This window comes from Rhipicephalus sanguineus, chromosome 2, assembly GCF_013339695.2.
Source record: "Rhipicephalus sanguineus isolate Rsan-2018 chromosome 2, BIME_Rsan_1.4, whole genome shotgun sequence".
Taxonomy (NCBI): Eukaryota; Metazoa; Arthropoda; class Arachnida; order Ixodida; family Ixodidae; genus Rhipicephalus; species Rhipicephalus sanguineus.
In genome coordinates, this window is record NC_051177.1 from 197,911,449 (window position 1) to 197,930,568 (window position 19,120).

Below are 19,120 nucleotides of genomic sequence, written 5' to 3' on the forward strand. Positions count from 1 at the left end.
GCCTTCGTTCTCTCGGATGTGTTTGTAGAATATCTCGAGAATTCAGGTCTCCCATGGCCCTACACAAATTGTACACGGCAATATGTCTTCCGCAACTTGAGTATGCGTCCGTGATATGGAATGGCATTGCTCAATCCAGCGGTAACACCATTGAACGAGTCCAGAAAAAATTCCTCAGCATATATAACCATCGCTTTGCTAAAAATGACTCTGGATCTCGTTCAAATACTGCTAAGTCATTATCACTGCCATCACTTCACTGCCGACGAAATCGTTCTGATCTCTTATTTCTCTACAAGCTAGTCCACGGTTTCATATCCTGCCCTGTACTTCTCAATTGTGTTAATTTTCGAATTCCGCGTAAGTTAACCAGAGAGAACAGACCGTTTCATGTACCCGCCTGCTTCTTCCAACACTCTACCGTTCACAGAATACAAAGTCTTTATAATATTAATTTTCTTGATCTTGACGTTTTTCATAGTCCACAATCACTGTTTTTATCCGAGCTTTGCACTGTTTTGACATAGTATGGCACAGTGTACAAAGTCTTCCCTTCTCCGTCTTTCCGCATAGTTGTATATGTGCAATCTAATTTTTTATTCCCCTTCAATATTTGTCATATTGTCTTATTTTACTCCTCCCCTTTAGTGTTCATTTCTCTTTGTCTACGTGTTTTTGCTCTTTTTATTTCTGAAGACTGTCTGTATTGTATTGTTTATTTTTATTGATTTTATTTTTGCGTGCGCCTGCACAAAGACCTCACAGTTGTTCCTGGGCACGTTAAATAAATGATTGATTGATTGATTATTATTATTATTATTATTATTATTATTATTATTATTATTATTATTATTATTATTATTATTATTATTATTATTATTATTATTATTAAATCTAAGCAAACGGGCCACACGCACTTTCGCCTCCATCGAATATAAGGTGCTCGGGTCTTGAAAAATAAAGATTGTTGTTGCTAGTAGCGCTGCGTGTGTGCCTTTTGCCGAGTTCCGAGAAAGCCACACTGCAACCGGAAGAAGTAATTAGCACGATAAATTGGCTGGGCACAGCTGGTTTACAATACGAAGCGCATGCGGCGAAACGCGCTTTGCGGGGTTAGAGTTACTGTATAGCATATACAGTAACTCTATGCGGGGTTATGCGGGGTTGGCTCGCGACGCCCTCACGCGGAGCATACGTACATAAGAGCGCCGCCTGCGTATGCGTTCTGCGCACGCGCAGTGTGGAACACGCAACGTTCACAATTATAGTGTACTAGTACACTATACTCACAATAAATCCTGCCGTTTGCTGCTTTCCGCTTCACTAAATTCTCTACAGTGCGGCAAAAAGCACGATATCATTTCACTCCGTGAAGGTGGGTGACCAGCGGAGCTGACGGGCGCAGAATCTTATGTGCAAGTTGTGTACGGGCACGGCCGGACTGGAAAGGCGCGCGAGCGTTCCGTCTTCGCGCGCTTTTCTTGTCCGGCCGTGGTAAGGGATGCGTGAGCGTACATCATTATTGTAGGTTGCAGCCTTCCCTAGAACGCTCTTTTTGGGCGGCATCACATGGCGTTCATTCTAGCGTTCGTCAGCGCAACAGGTGCATGACAAAGCTAATGTTTGGCAATGTCGGAATTTTCCGGATGTGTAGAATTATCCAAGTCGGCTTTGGATGTCGTTCAGCAGAGGTCTTTTATTCCACCACCAGGAAAGTGAACGAAGCCTCATGGAAAGTGTTCTCTTCTTACATTTGTTTTGCATCGCAGGTACAACGCATTTAGATAGTTCAGGCATAGAGAGCTGCAAGTGTGGGGCAGCCCAGTGATTGAGACACTCGCCTTCTGAGCGTGAGGGCCCGCGTTCCAATCCTGTACCGCCAAGAATATTGTTATTTCTTTATCCTCGGGGCGTTTCTTCTAATGCGTTAGTTTCTTCCGCCGATCCATAGAGGGTGCCACGAGTTCCACTTTAGTGATTCATCATCGCTTCATGATTGATTCTGCCTCATTCTCTATACCCGAGTTTACAAATATTTTGGGCACTGTAGAAAAACCCCCTTGGTGGTTGTATCCGCCAGAATTCTTGCAGTGTTGGTATTGAATAATTTTTGACGCTTTCTGTAGCTGGGTGCGCGAAATCACTGCTACGTTATTGCGCACCGTTTAGAAGACGAGGGCAGAACTGCACAGACACAAGCGCAACAGTCATTGAAGCACGAAGCCTCCCTATATTCCACAGCATGCGAGATGCTAATTATCAAAAACATTTTTTTCACTGCCCTGGTTTCCTTGCTACTTTGAATTAAACGTGGTGGGTTAATTTATGCATTACGTTTGCGTGAACGTAAGTGCAACGGGGGTGAGTGGGGGGCAGGGGGGGGGGGGGGGGGCTCTATGTGGTTGTCTGCCTGTTGAATACTGCCAAGCAGCGAATTGCGCCAATATGTCATGGGTATATCAATACATCAATATTCCTGCCTCAGGCAGCGCCCTTCCCACCTTGTGTTGTCCGCCTGTAGTCATTTGTAGATTTCCTACCTCCATAGAAAACGTGACGAGCAGACGCTTTCTTCGTTGCTGTTGCTAGGGGAGTAGCAGACGTGCGGGCGCTTTCTCCGCACGTTGGTTCAAACCTTAATGTTTCTCTCTCGTGTATTGTATTAATTCGCTACTTTCTTCCCTATGGCACGTTTTCATTAAGGGCTGCGCAAGATTGCGCCACCTTTCTTTTCCTAAAGATGACCGCTTACGCAGGTGGGTTTGCAAGAACGCGTGTGTGTAGATGGGAGTTTCCCAGCGTAAAGGAATGTTCCGACGGTCGTAACGCTTATATTCTGAAGTGGAAGTGTTTCTCGAGGAGTCACTTTCCAAGTGTTCGTGCAACGTGAAGCCGCGTTGATTCGGGACCCTCCCTGTGGACCAAGTCTCAAGGACGATATGAGAGACGCTACATCGTTATCTTAATAGCCAGCGCCTACAGAGTCACCAATGACCTGCTATGACGTCGCCGTGCAAGCCGCCCATACACTTCGAGGGGGAGTGTCGGCTTATCAGCGTTTGCTTTCGTCCTCTATGTGGGACGCACGCGCTTCACAGCTGATCGCTGCGCTCCGGAAGACAAGCGAGGAGTCGGTGGACACGTGGTCTCCGCGAGGGTGTGCGCGCGACGCAAGCAAGAGGGCTGCTACCCCTCCTCGTGCTTGTCCATGCTCTCATTGAAATGGTTCTAGCGGGTTATCAGAGCTGTTGGCGGACACGTCAAGGGAAAGAAAACGTCGCTTTAGCCCTGATATGTTGTATCTGTTGCAATCTAAAGGTTTGTGAGATTCTTCTCTGCCTGTTATTCCCTGGTTAAGAAAGTTCGGTTTTTAAGATTCCGAAACCACGTTATGATTATTAGACACGCCATAGTGGAGGACACGGGATTAATTTTGACTACTGGGGGTTCTTTAGCTGTACCTAATTCTAAGCGACACAGGTGTCCTAGCATTTCGTCCGCATCGAAGCGGTGGCCGAAATCTGAAATTTTCACCGCCAGACGGGGAGGTAAAGTAGCCAATTTGTAGCAAGCAATCTAGCCGCCAACGGCAATCCTGTTTGAACTCCAGCGTCAACGTGGGCTGTGTGTTTCCCCCTTTGTCATGTTCCGTAAGACGCTCGACCGACACGTTTTGGTGATTGACTGCGGAGGTTCAAATGTGGTGCTGATGTGGCGAAGTAGATGATAATATGATCATTCATCCCGTTGGCCCAGAAATGATCCAGCAAGAAACATTCGCGCGCTTGCTCGTGATGTCGCCGATACACGTGGGACACGCCCAGTTCTCTGCATATCCGCCTATACCTCCTAGGCCCGTCCTTCCGACTGTACATTCCGTCTGGAATATCCCGAATCGTGAACACTAATCTCTAACTATAGCCTTGCTTGCTGAGCTCTTAACAAACACCTTTTTGTCTTGTCGCACCCAGATTACTGGCACACTGGCAGCGTTTCCTGTGACTATTGTGGCAGTAAGAAAACCACCGAACGCGTCCTACGTCGTTGTTCTCCCTACAGCTTTCTCAGACAGTCCTTCGCGACAGCTCAACTGGCACGCCTCGTGGGCAGGTAGCTTTCGGTGCAATGAATCTTGGAGTGTCAGGCGATACGAATACGACAGTCATATTTTGAAAGCCACGAAAAAGCTGTTGAAGTCGGCCTCGTTGACACTCCAGCACGTTTTGTCTTATGTGTTTTTCATTATCTCTCTCTCTCTACGTGTGGTTTTCCTCTCTACTTTTCTTTACCTCCTTCTTCCTCGGTGGAGGGTAGCAAGCAAGATATTTGCCTTCCGGTTCAGCTGCCATCTCCCATCATCTCAATTATCTTATTCTCTTTGCCTCTTTCTCTCTAATCGACAATCACTGTCTAAGTATGTTTCGGTTATGTCGCATGTTCAGCTGGTGGAGGTCTGCCACTGGATGGTTCTCTGGCACCCTGGACTGGGTGGACTTTCCCTTTTCCGCATTGTCGACGATACCAGCCCTGCAAGCTTTCCTCGAGTTTGCGGCTTAACAGTCTGGGGTAACACCCACGCCTCAAAAGGGGCTATAGTGGAGTTCTTGGAGAGTGGACTCTTATTTACGTCGAACTAACTATGCGGTGTCTGCACGACACTTTGACAGGTTCCCGTCACATCGACTGACGCGTGGACACCATTCAGCCACACGCCATGAATGTCTGTATAAGTATGGATGGCCGCCCTGATTTAGCAGTCATAATCGCTGTTTGTTTCGGAGAACTGTTGGAAGTTCGATCTCAGCGTTCTGATATGGCATTTTATGTAAAGTTCGAATGATCCTTGGTCATGGTTCGGCAAATTTCCGACCAATCTCAGGCTAAGGGAGAAGAATGTTAGCTTTGATTGGAAGATTTCAGCCATGGCGTCTTTGCAGTGAAGGATATTTTTTTGGCGTGTCAGTATTATGGCGCTGCCATTGTGATTCACACAATCCTGCAGTGGTCTACGAGGAATTCGGCGGCCGCATATCACAAAGTACAAGCCGATGCCGCAATAAGATCGTGCATGATGATGCCGCATATTCTGTCAATACGTTACTAAGCAAGCATATCTGAAACCCAACAGCTATACGGTTAGCTGTTGCGAGCCGGGCCCTAGCCCAGAATTCTTTCTCGAGGTGGGGAGCACACTCTCGACTCGGAAGGAGGAGATTGGAATGGCAGATGTTGTCTGACTGTGGATCCTCGCCGCAATTCTCGACGCGAGACGACTGCCCTCAGAAGCATGTGCGCAGTTCGAGATCACAAGACGCCGCACAGTGACGCGCTATCGGCACGTGCCGTCGAAGACAGGCGGGTAATTTGCGAGCCGCCAAAGAGCGCGTGGCATCGCGCGACGCGATCAGCAAATACAAACAACCTCTTTGGCGGAGTACCCGTCCCAAGAGCGAACCCCTTCAGCAGATATTGTTGTCGACGGAAGGTTTCCGAGCTAGAACGACGATAGCGATAGGAGGGTGTGCCTCGTGGCTGGGTGCCGCGGGGCTAACCGCGGTCTCGATAGCGGGTCGCGTGGAAGAATTCTGAGAGTCGCCGAACGTTCCGTCGGTGTTGTTTATCTCTTTATAAGGCGGAAAGTCAAGGCTCGGCGATCCGTCCCTCGACAGTCTTCCCGCAGTCAACAGCTTGTACCTTCGTCTCCTTGATTCCTAGGCGTAGTGAAGTGGGGAAAGGGCGATTCGAACTCTCCTTTCGAATTTTTGCGGTATGTGTGTATATTAAACTACACACATGCAAAGGGGAGCCCCCCCCGACATTCTCACTTCTAAGGAACAAGAAGTTAACGCGTAACTCGCTGAATCTAGCCCTAAGCAGCTTGCCGAGGCTTTACTCTGCTCTTCACGATCGTTATCACCATAGAGTTTCCTACAATAGTTACTAGAGGGAACTCTGGCGCTAGTGTCTATGGGAGCTGCAACGCATGGGGCTTCAGCCAGCATGAGAATGATGGGTAGTACACGGATTTGTCTAAACTTCGTTCTTTCAGCTCCGTTTGGCTCCGCGTCGCCTGCATCCGCTTTGTCGCAAAGCAAAGTTCAGCAAAAGTCAGCAGTTACACTTCACTGCTTTAACCCTTTTACACTCACCAATTCAAATCTGGTTACGAAGTTCACAACAATCCATTCTTTTATCCGAAAGGAAACCAAAACACAACAATAGACAAAGCCACAAGTGCGTTCCAAGCCCGCAAGCACGAAGACTAGGCGAATCCGTGTACCACCCATCATTCCCATGGTGGCTGAACGGTAGCAGCGCCAGAGTCCCCTCTAGTTAATTTTAGGAAACTCTATGGTTATCACCACACGTGGGTCTCCAATAACGAGAGAAAAAGAGACATATTCGTTCATGTAGCAGAGGAGTGTACCATGACACGCGCCATCCGTAACAGTAAAGTTCACACGAACGTTGACATCGCCACAGAAGAGCCGTTGTCAGAGATGTTGCTCAAGAAACTCCGCCTGGAGTGACGTCGTTGTTTTCGGCAAACAGAGATGAGGACGGCGCAAGGAGGAGATCGATAAGCTTTCGACTCCCTTACGTGCCTTCAGTGCTGCTGTCCGAGAACAGGTCGGAGGCACGAGCCAAGACGCGACGCGCCGTTGTGGTAGCGCTGGTGTGGGCTGGGCATTGCCCATACTGAAGTTTTAGTCTGAGTTCATATGCGCAAAATGACACGGCGGAGAAATATTTGTAAGGGTATATTTCAGCCCATCATTTAGCTGGATGTATTAATAGCGAAGGCGGTGAGCCAATGGTAAAGATCACTTAACCAGAAAAAAAAGAAAAAAAAACAAACTCCGTGACTGGTACGTGATGTTTCAGTGCTGCCGTAGTACCAAGAATTCAAAGCTGACAATACTGTTCTTTGAAGCTCTGCTCAACCAGAGGATCCAAATCTAACCAACTATTGCTACTATTTTGTACTTTCTCGCCCTCTTTACAGCCCCTCTCTTTTTCCACCCCCTTGTGGGATCGCAAATCTGGGACTCGCATGCCTGGCCAACTTGTATACCGTTCTTCTCTCTCTGTTCTCGGCGACAAAGTTGCAGACATCGACATGACTTTAATAACTGCGATCCATATTCATGAAAAACCCTTGAGCTAGTGTGTTCCTATAGGAGCAACTTTCACCAAATATAATACCAGACATATTATTAGCGAAGGGAGTTTGCACTGCACTGCCAAACTACTTAGAGAAAAAGATTTTATTTTGGCCCCTGGCATCCAATCACCGAAAATTTCCACTATAAACTGTTGGCAAGATCATGTTCTCCCAACTAATATCAAATTGCTGTTTTTCAAGTCTTTGTTTACGTCACATCTGTGTTACTGTCAACTCACATGGTGCACTGCCACGCATGCGGCCTTACAAAAGGTCTACTTCCTTCAAAACTTTTCAGCGCGAACGGGACGGTGCACAAAGAAGAGGACACAAGACGAGCGCTGTCTTGTGTCCTCTTCTTTGTGCTCCGTCCCGTTCGCGCTGAAAAGTTCTCAAAATGCATCAGTTCCAACTCGCCCACCTCGCTACTTTACTGCAGTTTGTCCTTCAAAAGAAAGCTTTACGCATTATTTACAACTTTGCCAGAGATCATCATTCCGCCCAGCCCTTCCAAACTGCTGATATTCCAAAGGTATTTAACATTTGTAGGTTACGCCTAGTTCTTCGATACGCACGCGATAAAGAATACTTTCTCAACGTTTAATTCAAGAGGTAGCTGAGTTGGCCGAATGCATACGCTTCTGTGTATCCTTTCATCTCATGAAAAAAATTCGAAACCAGAACACCACGCACAAATTTCAGGGCGGATATGTTGAGAATAACTCTGCCCTCTGCATGTAATGTTGCAGGTCTGAGCTTAATGCTTTTGCATACCCACTCCTCCACCGCGATAGCCATTATGCAAGCAAACCAGAACCATTCCAGAGTACTAATTATAGGCCTCGGGATCTAGACTACCACGGTTACTATACATCGTTGAACAAAAAAAAATATTTCTGTGCACCTATTTGCTGATAAAATCTTTCCGCTTAAATTTTGGCATCAGTTGTGAATAAAAATCTGACCACGCTCAATATTCTTTAGGCTAGAAGTGTGTGTGTATTGATTAGTGGTGAAATTTTGACTTGACATATTCATAATTTCACATGAACGGATCAACAACATATCATGTGGTGTATATACAGTGCATTACCTGTATTGTTTCACTTTATCTGTATTGTGATTAACGCACGCGAATGTCGAACGCAAGCAGGAGCAAGTGCCCCTGTACGGCCACATGGCCTTTAGCTATTGCTCCTTCTGCATAACAACCAAAAGCATAAATGAACTCTATGTCTGTTGCGGGCGGAAATTCGGGCATGTTGGTAGATGTTGGTAGGACATAATGATTGTAAGAATAGCGCGACAGACAAGGGCTGACTGTGTGTGTTATCTTCGTCAGTCGTTGTCTGTTGCGCTTCTCTTGCATTCATTGTATCAAACTTCCTTCATATGAATCGCCGCGTAGAAACGAAGTATGCGGATAAGTGATATTGCTAAATAGCGTGCCGAGGATCCCTCCTACGCCCTTTCCAAGTTGGAAACAATCCAAGAGTCTTTTAACGCAGAACAGACTTGTTTCGAGTGCTACATTGAAAGAGTGTCTCTCTGTTATCGAGTTCTTACGACACTCCCACTTACGTCATCAGTTGTGTGCGTCCGCATGCTATGACTTTGTCCGGAAGCATCGCCGTGCACTCGGTTGCACCTCGCTACTTGCTCTAAAGAAAAGAAGCTAGCTCAAACGACATTACTTCACGGTGCCACTTAATGGTGTATCTAATTTTCGCAACGACTGCACGGCAATATGGTTTAATGTTTACCGCTACCAGCAAGAATTAGTTTTGAATGCAAAGAAACCACGTAGTCAACATTTAAAACAAAATTATTCCGTTAACATTTTTCTTAACTTACAGGAGGAGCAGCGATATCAGCAAATATTGCCTCTTGTTTTACTCCTTGAAGTCAAAGTGACGTCCGGGCACTGCGATCGGGCCACACAGTTTAAATGGTAGCTTGTGTTGCAGTTGTTTCGCTAGTAAACAATATTCTTTTTTTTTCGATAAATGTGTAAAAGTTAATAGCTTTCTTAGATACACATTAGTGTCTAGACACATCTTTCGCTGCTTTTTATTGCATTTTTAAGATCACGCTCGGTAAACGATGCAAGTAAAGGGAGACAAAAATTCAGGCGCCCTTGCCCTATCGGTGAAATGGGGGCACGCGAATGATTGCGCCTGCCTCCCTCAAGTTCTGCTTTTTCTTTTTTTCTTTCTTTTCTATCGTAATTGTGCAATGCGCCCTTCTAACCGTTTCCTCCCTCCATGCTGAGAATTGGACGTTCAACCACGTGCTTAGCAGCGCTACAATTCAGTAGCTACAGGCAACAACGATTGTCATGCGTTCATATCTAGGCAACAACAAAATGCGGAAGCGTGAAATGACAACTCATCCCGATAAAAGATCAGATTGCCATATCTCAAATGGCTGATCGCCAACAAGCCCACTATCGAGAGAGCATCAGTTATTGAAAAAAGGGCGCATACAAATGCTCATGTGACCGGCGCACCTTCCAGGGCCGCATTTATGTAAGCTCGCCGCCACCAAAATGCGTGAGCTACAAAAGCGTGGCTTCAAAATATAACGAATGATGTGTTTTTTTTTTCTCTTTATCGCCATCCACCTACTTGTATTAGTGCGACAAATTTGTGAGGTATATGCCCGATACATGCAAGAGCTAAGGAGTAGCCGGCGCCTTATTTGCGCACCAACATGTTCTTTTACATTTTATCAATAATAAAAAATATAGGCAGACACTGATCTTGCGAAACGCCTGACACTCTGGTCGCTAGTCAAGAGAGTGCGAGTAGAAGAGAAAAGAAGGAACGCACAAGAGGACGTCGCCATTACTGTAACAGGAAGGCTGGCTTTCTAGGAATTCAATACGCAGGGCAGTGGCAATCAACTGAAACAGGCGTTCGCTGGACAAGTGGGTTGGGAGAAGCGCCGATAAGGTAGTCGCGCTGAGCAGTCTGAGCGATATAATTTGAGAGGCATCCGTTTTATCGGTATTATGCCACTCGTACCTGCTCGGTTTGAACACGCGCCCGGTGCAACCCAGTGCACAGGAACGACCTCAAGTGATGCAATCCTGTACTTGGTACGACGACCTCTCGATATGCTCCTGTCTCGACATTGCAGTTGACTGCTGAGAGTTTCCTAAGCAGAAAGGGCCTAGATAAGGCAGGTGCAGATTAGGAGAGCACTGGAACATTCGAAACCGGATCTGCACTGCACTTGGATGTGCGGCAGAGCAACAACGGAATTACAGCCGTGGCTATCACAAGGTCAGCTTGTGCCGATCAAGGACAATAAACGGCACTCCCGGAACAATTGTACTTGAAAAGGATACTAAATGGAAATATAATTCGATAGCTGTGCATTCACAACTTTACTACGGCGCCAACATGCACATTTATTGCGAGAAATTGATTCTAAGTGAACTAAATACAAATAATTGCAGCCGAGGACCTAATGAGCACTGTTGAATTTCACATACAGGGGAGTCCCTTGCCTTCACATCATCGTCCTCCACTCAACGTTCAAAAGAACGTGATGCGGCGTGTCTTACTATATCAACTCAACACAATTTGTTTTATGGAATATGACTCCCTCAAAGTCGAACAACCATTTATGACGGACCTTGCCTCAATGGTCTCCTTTAGTTCGGTTATAACCGGAAGTGAAATGTAGACAGAGAGTGGGAACCGGACACGAATATACAAGACTGAAACTGGAAACCGGAAGAGAACGACGCACGGCAAGTGCGTACCCAGAATTCACTTCGCCGATTGGAAGCGGTATAACGGTTAGGTTTCATAGCGATAAATCTGCTGCTTTGCCCCAATTATTTTCTGGGTGGCATATGCGGTTAGATAGCAGTGCCCAGCCGCAATAACCACTATGTACAAAATCTATGAACAAAGAAAGCTTCGTTAAAAGAACGCCTGGCCTGCGCGGAACACGCAGCACAGTCACAGCGAAAGCTGGTAGAGCGGCCTTTCTAGAGCCTGTTCTAAACTCTCCTGGGGCAACTAATGCAAGTACACGTCCAAGGTATCCACTACGCCATTATAAACATAATATTGTGAAGTAAGGAAGCACCCACTAAGCCATTATTCGTCATTCTGTGGAGAAGCGTGGCACCCGCTACACATATGTAAGGCATTATGTGCACATTGTTGATGCTGTGGCTAATGACGATGAAGAATTATGGTTGAACCCTTTGTAATGGGTTGGAAGCACTAAACGTCCATCTTGTTACGCAGTGCGCATTGTGTGACGCCTGGTTGTTATTTTACTCTTCTAACACGCTATATTGCATATATTAACGCGATTCCTTGCCCAACATGACGCGTGTATAGGGTGTTTTTGCGAAGCGGTTTCAAGCGCGGCGTTGATCTGTGGTAGAATACTTGACTGCCAAGCAGAAGGCCGAGGTTGAAATCCCGCCTGATACTGGTTATTTTTTCTGATTTCATTTTTACTTATTTCGCACGACAGTAGTTACGAGTTACGGACATCGGCGGCGGAAGCGGCGGCGACGACGGCGGACAACTACGCCACCAAAATCGGCTGTTGTGATCTCATGACAGCTTTCGCTGTAAAACAACAGAAAAAAAAAACGAAAACAAAAACAAGAAACGCGCCAGAGTGAAAGACCGAAAGAGGTTCAGGTACAGATACTGTGATAGCCATGACACCACTGATTTTGACATCGTCTTCCTGACCGTAGTACCGCTTCATCGGTAAACATGGACTACATTCTTTTCTAGAATATCCAGAGGGTGGTCACAGCAAGATTCAATAAAATTTACTCGACACAATCGCTCTAATAAAGTAATAAACGAAGGAAAAAAGAAAACATAAAGGACTTAGAGAAACTTTCATAACCACTAAACCACACTGATTTATAAGATTATCAAATTTTGGTCCGAAATGTAAAAAAAAAAACCTCTACCTTACGTTTATTTTTTTTCATTTATTTTACATTTGAAATAAATTTCTGGAATTTAGAATGCCATACCAACGATATGTCTGTCAAGCACGCCGTCACAGGGCACTTCGAAATAACTTTGACAATGTTGGATTCTTGCATGTTCGCCTAAATCTAAGCACAAGAGTATTGACATTGCATTTTGGCCTCAGCGAAATGAGACTGCCACGGCCGGGATTCGAGCCCGCCAAGTCTTTCTTATAAGTGCGACATTACAGCAAATATAGGAAACCGCAGCCCATTCAATCTTCTGCTATATACGGGAATTTCTTCACTGTAATATAGTGTATAAATAATACCGCGAAAACTAACGAAAATAAGATGAGGAAATCGCAGTTTATCAATGTAGGCCGAGTCGGTGTTTGTCTGCAGTATCATTCTATGAAAGAGGGCAACTGGCGATCGTTTTGAGCTCAAGGAAAAGCCGCTCCGAGTATCAGGTTTCGCAGCCGCACAAGCAGTCAGGCCTTGGTAGGCACGCAGCGCAATCACCCGCGTCATCTGCCACAGAAAGGGTATTTCCTTCCTCGCGCTATCTTTTCGCTCCATGTTAGCAAAAAACGATAGTGCATCTTTGCCTACTGCGTTGTCCTGCCTAAGCACTTCGCTTTCGCTGTTTGCCTAAAATGTTGGATCGGTCGGGGCGTATGTGTGACTGAGGGGTCTGCTGATGCGCAGGAGGTTCGTGTCCGATTCCCCATGGGTGTATCCAAGAACGGTGGTGCACTTTGACCTGGGTGCACACTAAGGAAACCCTCGGGGTCAAACTGAGTCCGCCACTGCGATGTGCCTCATAATCGTACTGTATTGTTGGAACGTAAAACTTCAGAAATAATTTTCCCAGCCAGTTAGAACCATAAAAGTGGAGCATTAAAAGCGTGAAGCTGGGTTACTTAGAAGACAGTCTTTCGTTACATTTCACGCGCTCGGAGGAAACGTCCTATTAAGGAACTAAATATTCTCATAGTTTCAGTACTCGGTAAATATCCAATAACAGAAATAGATCTTCCTTTAAAAAAAGAAAACACTTTACGCTATGGCCCTACACTTGGCGCGAACAGCGTGCACTCCCGAACGCTTCAAATTGCTTAGGAAGAAAAATTGACAATGATTGGTGCCTTTAGGTAGGCTCAAATGAACAAGAAGTCTGATGTTGATAGATTGGAGACCACATTATCAGTCAGCGTAGCGGGAAAAATTTCGCGTAGGAAGGAGAAGTGCCAGCGTAAAACAAGGAAAATGACTAACTGCTTCAGGCACGTTAGAAAATGAGCAAATGGGAGGTGAATGGGGACTGCAGCTATGAAAAAAAAAAGAAAGAAAGGAAACATTGGACGCATGTTTTCTCAGCGACAGCTTCTCAAGTCACCTCACTTAGTCGCGAAAGGCATCTGCTAGTTTTCCACCGAAATCGAAGCCGTAGGAAGTCATGAGAGGGAATAAGAGATGTTTAAATGCGTGCTATGAAATTAAAAGGCACTTCGCTCTCGCTGACAGACTAATCTTTAAGTAGACTTAAAAATCGCGCTATTAAGGGAAGCCGGTGCGAACAATTCATTGGACTTCCGCAGTGACCCGCCGCGGTAGCTTGTAAGGTAAGGTGTGGCGCTGCTAACGTCGAGGATGCGCGTTCGATTCCCGCCGATGGCAGCCGCGTTTTGATGGCGGCGAAAAGCAAGTGAGCTTTGATTTAAGTGCACGTTAAACAGCCACAGCTGCATCACCCCGGAGCCTCTATAACTACGGCGTGCTTCATAACCATACCGTGGTTTTGGCATGTAAAATCCAAGCATTAAACTAACTAAATAAATAATTCCAGTGTACCCGGGAACTCTGAGTATCAGCCATCCTTTTAGCAACTTCTTCACTGCTATGCACACAATTTGCCTTCACCAAATCCTGCATTGATCAGAATAACTGAGAGCTGAGCTAGTTGGTAAGTATTCATTCTAAAAAGACAGGGCGTGCAAACAAGGACACAAGAAAGAAGTCAGGACACCACAAACGCCGACTAACAACTGAAGAGACGAACAACGGCTGAAAAGGAAAGAAGGCACGAAAACTTATCTGCGCATGCCCATGCAACAGGCGAACCTATCAATCCGGCACGCGTGGCGGTCTACGTTGAAGATAACTGTTAAGGCATTTGATTTCATCTTTCTGCAAGTTAATTGACGGTTGGCTCACGCATGCGCTACCACTATTCTCGATATGCCATGCTTCAATCATCAGGCGCGTTTCTTCATTTCTATGACGGTACAACACTGCGCATTCATCGAATTTTGGCGTGCACTTGCAATCTCGACAATGTAAAGATAGATTAGAAGGTGAGCCTCCTGTTAGCGATCTCTTATGTTCCAACAATCTCTGGTTAATGCATCGGCCCGTTTGTCCTGCATTGCTCGCTCTGGTCTCCGATACTGGTGCACGTGGATCGGCCCTTTCAGAATCATGGAAAGTTCTAAACTCCGCAAGAACTATACCAAGCTTGGAAGCTTCATGGTGAGTGCGTTAATTTTAATTAAGCGGTGCACGAGTTCAATCTGCAATGGTGTTGATGGTTTTAAGATACGTTTAAAAGCACAGCTGTCGACCCACCCAGAAATTCAGTGGTACGCCAGACCGCAAGGAATTGTAAGGAAGCTGTGAAGCTGACGCAAAGGCATATACGTAGCCCCATAAGAAGACGCAGAGTCCTTAGGGGTCTGTGCAATCATGCTGTGGTGCTGTGTTTCCGTATTCGGCGTGAAAAGCGTCGCACAGTCTTTGTACTCAACTAGCTAGGCAGGAACACTTATCAACCATTGTTTTCATCTAGGCGGTACGTCAAGCACATGAGCAAGCACTTATTCAGGCTAAGTAGATAAAGATAAAACAACAATTACAGCCGAGCGACGCTGAAGGGGGCGATAAGGGACGGGAACTGAAGTTCTTAACGCTGAAGAGAGCTTTCCCGTCGCCGATAAGCCCGTAGATTTGGAAGTTCCAGGGCTGAAATGCTATCTGCTGCAACACGTTTTCTTGTCGCAACGATACCGTGGCTTTTCCACGGTTTCATTAACGCTCTTTTCATTATTTAGCGAATATCGATATCACGCGCGCGTCACACGCCGTTTACAAAAGGCGTTTTGTAGCTAATTCCGTGGTAATGGAAACCTCACAATAACCCCAGCGCACAGACAAGCGCGCTGAAGAGAACAGACATCGGCTGCGTCAGGATATATTTATTACTGCGTTCTCACCATGTTACTATGAGACCTGAGACTACTTTCATGGTTAATGCGTTACTGCCACATAATAAATTACTGTCACATTGTACATTATTGTCAAATTGTACATTACTGTCACATTGGAAAAAAATCTTGTTCACAGTTTTCTCATTATGAGGACCTTACACGATCCACACCAATCCACTGTCACACCCCTGCTACGTTGGCCCGAATATGACAACGCGAGGTTAACCGAACCCGGACGTTTTGGAACGGTTTTTCCTGCCGACATGCACTGTAGACTTATGACTACGGGCAGTTGTATGCTTTCCTTATTAGCTGGTCATGCGGTGAGCATGACGGCACTCTACCATTGTGCAGTTTACGCGAAACAACAGAAGTAATGATACACAGAAGCGGGCTTAAGAACAGCGTGATGTTGAGCTGCTTAAAGTTCAGAGTGCACTACACATTTTCCTCGTGTGCATAATATGTAGTGAAACTTGTAACCCGGTGGCGCAATGAACTCCTCTGTGCTGTCAGTCTCGTCTTTAAAAGCTAGTCAGCAACAAGGAATGCATAAATTTATATATACTCATATCTTACATTGGCGCCATGAAAACTGCGGGTGCCGAGATCCTGTTTCATAAATGTTATGGGTCTAAATTGCATTCGCGTTCCTACATCTTTACTGAAAGCATATTGCATAGAGAAAGAGTTTTTCATTTAGCAAGGTGTCTGTAGATTGCGATATCAGTGCGCGCGCATAGCTTCCTTACTGTTCGAGATAGCGTTTGTTAAAGCTTGTATATTATGAACTCTGCTGCACACATACTACAAAGCAAGGAACTGGGCAAGAAGGCCGAGCTCCCCTGCAAGACGATCCCATCCAGCCGAGAGAAAAAGTTACGCACATCTATTTCACAAGGGTGGTGGCGGTGGTTTCCATACCGAACAGGAATTATCTTCAAATGCTCTCAAATTGTCAATTTACAGATATGAACCATGACTGGATGGCTTTCAACTATTTCGAGCGGTATTCTGCCTGGCATCAAGCGCAAGTTTCTAAGTGAAGCAGCGCCCGCCGTCGAGAACCTCAAGAGTTGTACATTGTCTGTAATTAGCGTCTTCGATTCGGCATTATGGTCGAAAAGAGACTGCATAAAAAAAGCTAGAACCGCCTATTTAGTCACCTCTAATCACCGCTGTGTGTCGTCAGTAGAAAAACGTGAGAGAATCTGCCCTCACACGCGCAATACGTCGACATGCGTAGTATTATTAGGGAAGGCCTGGGTTGGTTTAGCTGAAGCACTGTGCGCAGTGTATATATGGCAGTGGTACTTAAAGGCTGAGATGATCCCGACACAGTGACTGTTACACGGAACGCGGCAGTGCTCACTCGCAGTGAGCGATTTTCTACGGCGCCAGAAGAAGATTTAGGATGGGGCACCTCAGACGTCACTGCTCCAGAACAAGCTTGGGATATATCTCGCACGCCTGTCAGCGACACTGCTGATGTCTTCGGTGTAGGATTTGTTGGCTGCGAACTTCCAATAGGCAAGTGCAAGGAAAGCCTCGGGTTGACAAGCAGACTGGCTCAAGCAGCAAAGTTATAAGTGGTGCTGACGACAGCATTCGTGCCCGAATGGCCGAGTTACAAGAAGCTTATCGATGGCCTCCGGAACCGACGGCTGCCTGAAATATTTTCGCACTAGACAAGCGCAAAGAGGATGTGACAGGCCTACTCACCAGTCCTGACGTCAGGTCACGAACTGGTGCGACCATTGAAAACAGAGTGGTCAGGGCAAAACTATTTATAGCCAAGCGCCGGTTTCTCGTGGTTTGGGCGCGGGCCTGGGCCGAACTCTCGTCCTGAGGAGTCGACCAATGGGAAGGCCGGTCGAGGGGGCTGCGCCTGTTTGGGCAACAGAGGAGGGCCCTGCGAAGGAGAGATAAGGCGCCGGCGAGAGCTCGTCTACGCTGGCCTTATCGTTCTCCCCTCCGGCCACGATACGCCGGGACGAGGGCACAGCGATAACGGGTAGTCGCCGCCGAGGGCTGTCGATCAAGAACCCAGAATGAAAACTAAATGCGACTATCAGTTTCGGGTGTATTTGCGACAGTCGCCGAAGTGTTCCATCGCAGTTTCCAGACTGCGTCGCAGACATAAGCGCTAATATGCGATGTCAACATAGGTCAGCATACTTACGAGCGCACTAAACGTCTTCACAGTTGTGAACTCAAGCTTGAGCGAGTGGCGGATGGGGCGATGCATGGGCCTTAGCACAAACGTGAGTGAATGTAGCGTTGAGTTGAATGCACGAGGGTACGAACGAAGGTAGACATAACTGAGCTTGAATGGGCACTGACTTAAAAAGTAGGTCGATATGTTATGATTACGCAATAAAGAAAAAAAACATATATCGACGTGCGAACGGCCCACATAGCTTCGCAGCCGATGGAACATGCTACTTTCTATGCGCGCAATTTCGAAACCCTCATGAGAACGCGAAGAGCAGCTTTTCGTAAATCTGGACTTATACATCTATAATGCGGCGTTCGTACATGTACTACGGAACGCGTTGAACCTTTCACATCTCGCGAATTCTTGGTACGTTTGAAACGACTGCGCCGAATAAGTTACCGCCTTCATTTGACTTCACTCGGTGGCGTGTCACTGTCGCCATCAACTTCTTGTCAACTCGTTTGCGCTCAGTATTAGTTGGGTAGTTTAGGAGCAGATGTATGAAAGCCTATGTTTCATGGTAGTTGCGCATGGAAGTTGCGCATAGATATTACTTGCACAATGGAAAGCTAACTGTGCCTCATGCAGACAACATTGGCGTGCTGCCGGCTTAACTGCTGATGACTTCGTTGTTCCGCGTGGAGAAAAATTCACTGTCACGCCAGCACCAGTCCACCAGAGAGATCGCCTGCGCTTCACCATTCTTGTGCCACTCATCGGTCCCCCATGCCACCCTTCTTCCCACGGGAAGGTCAGTCAGTCGCCGGACTTTCGGCGAACGCTTGTATCCGCCACCAACGCCAGATGTGGTCGACAGACTCGTCATATATACAGGGCGGCCGGGGCGACTGCTCCAAGAAGAGGCCGGCACGGCCTTCAATAACGTTTAATCCATTGCCTCGCGTACACTATACGGAGGGGGGGACGTGGTCCACCTAGTTCTCCCACTTCAATGAAGTCCTAATCGTAGGCGGTGCGTTGACCGTCCGTGGTAAGCCGGCACGGCATTGTCGAATACAGTCCAGTTGTCACGGGACCGAGGCCTAGAAGTTCACCTGCTTAAGCGGGGCCGTTCGTCGTAGGCTGGCACGGCACGGTTGAAGAAGGACCTGTTTCCACGGGACCGCACCTTATGCGGTATGCACACGGGGGACAAATCTTCGGGGGATAAAGGCGGAGCCTAGTGACGTCAGCCTGTAAGGAGAATTCCCCACAAATGTCCCCCACTCACACGGACGAAGCAAACGGAGGGCGAGACCAATGTTATTAGACTACTCTGGTGGTTTGTACCGTCCGTTTCACCAGCTGCTGACGACGAGCTGCAGACGAAATGCTGCAGACTGGACACCCACTGCCGCTCTTGCAGGAGCAAGTGTAACAATGTGGCCAAACAAGAGCCCGAAATACCGCTATATCCCCCACCGCCGGGGGATCGTTTGCCCAGTCGGGGAAAAGGTCCCCGGGTCCTCCGAGGAGGCGCGGGGAGGTCGCGCCCACTCAGTAAT

General features: G+C 46.9%; 1 protein-coding gene across 1 annotated transcript in view; it reads right to left on the reverse strand.

Moving 5' to 3' along the window:
• The window catches only part of LOC119383983 (gamma-butyrobetaine dioxygenase-like), a 62,931-nt gene extending 45,789 nt beyond the window's left edge, over positions 1–17,142 (reverse strand). Inside the window, 1 exon segment of the mRNA XM_037652265.2 lies at positions 17,120–17,142. The gene's annotated coding sequence lies outside the window, so the exon portion shown is untranslated.
• Between the last annotated feature and the right edge of the window lie 1,978 nt (positions 17,143–19,120).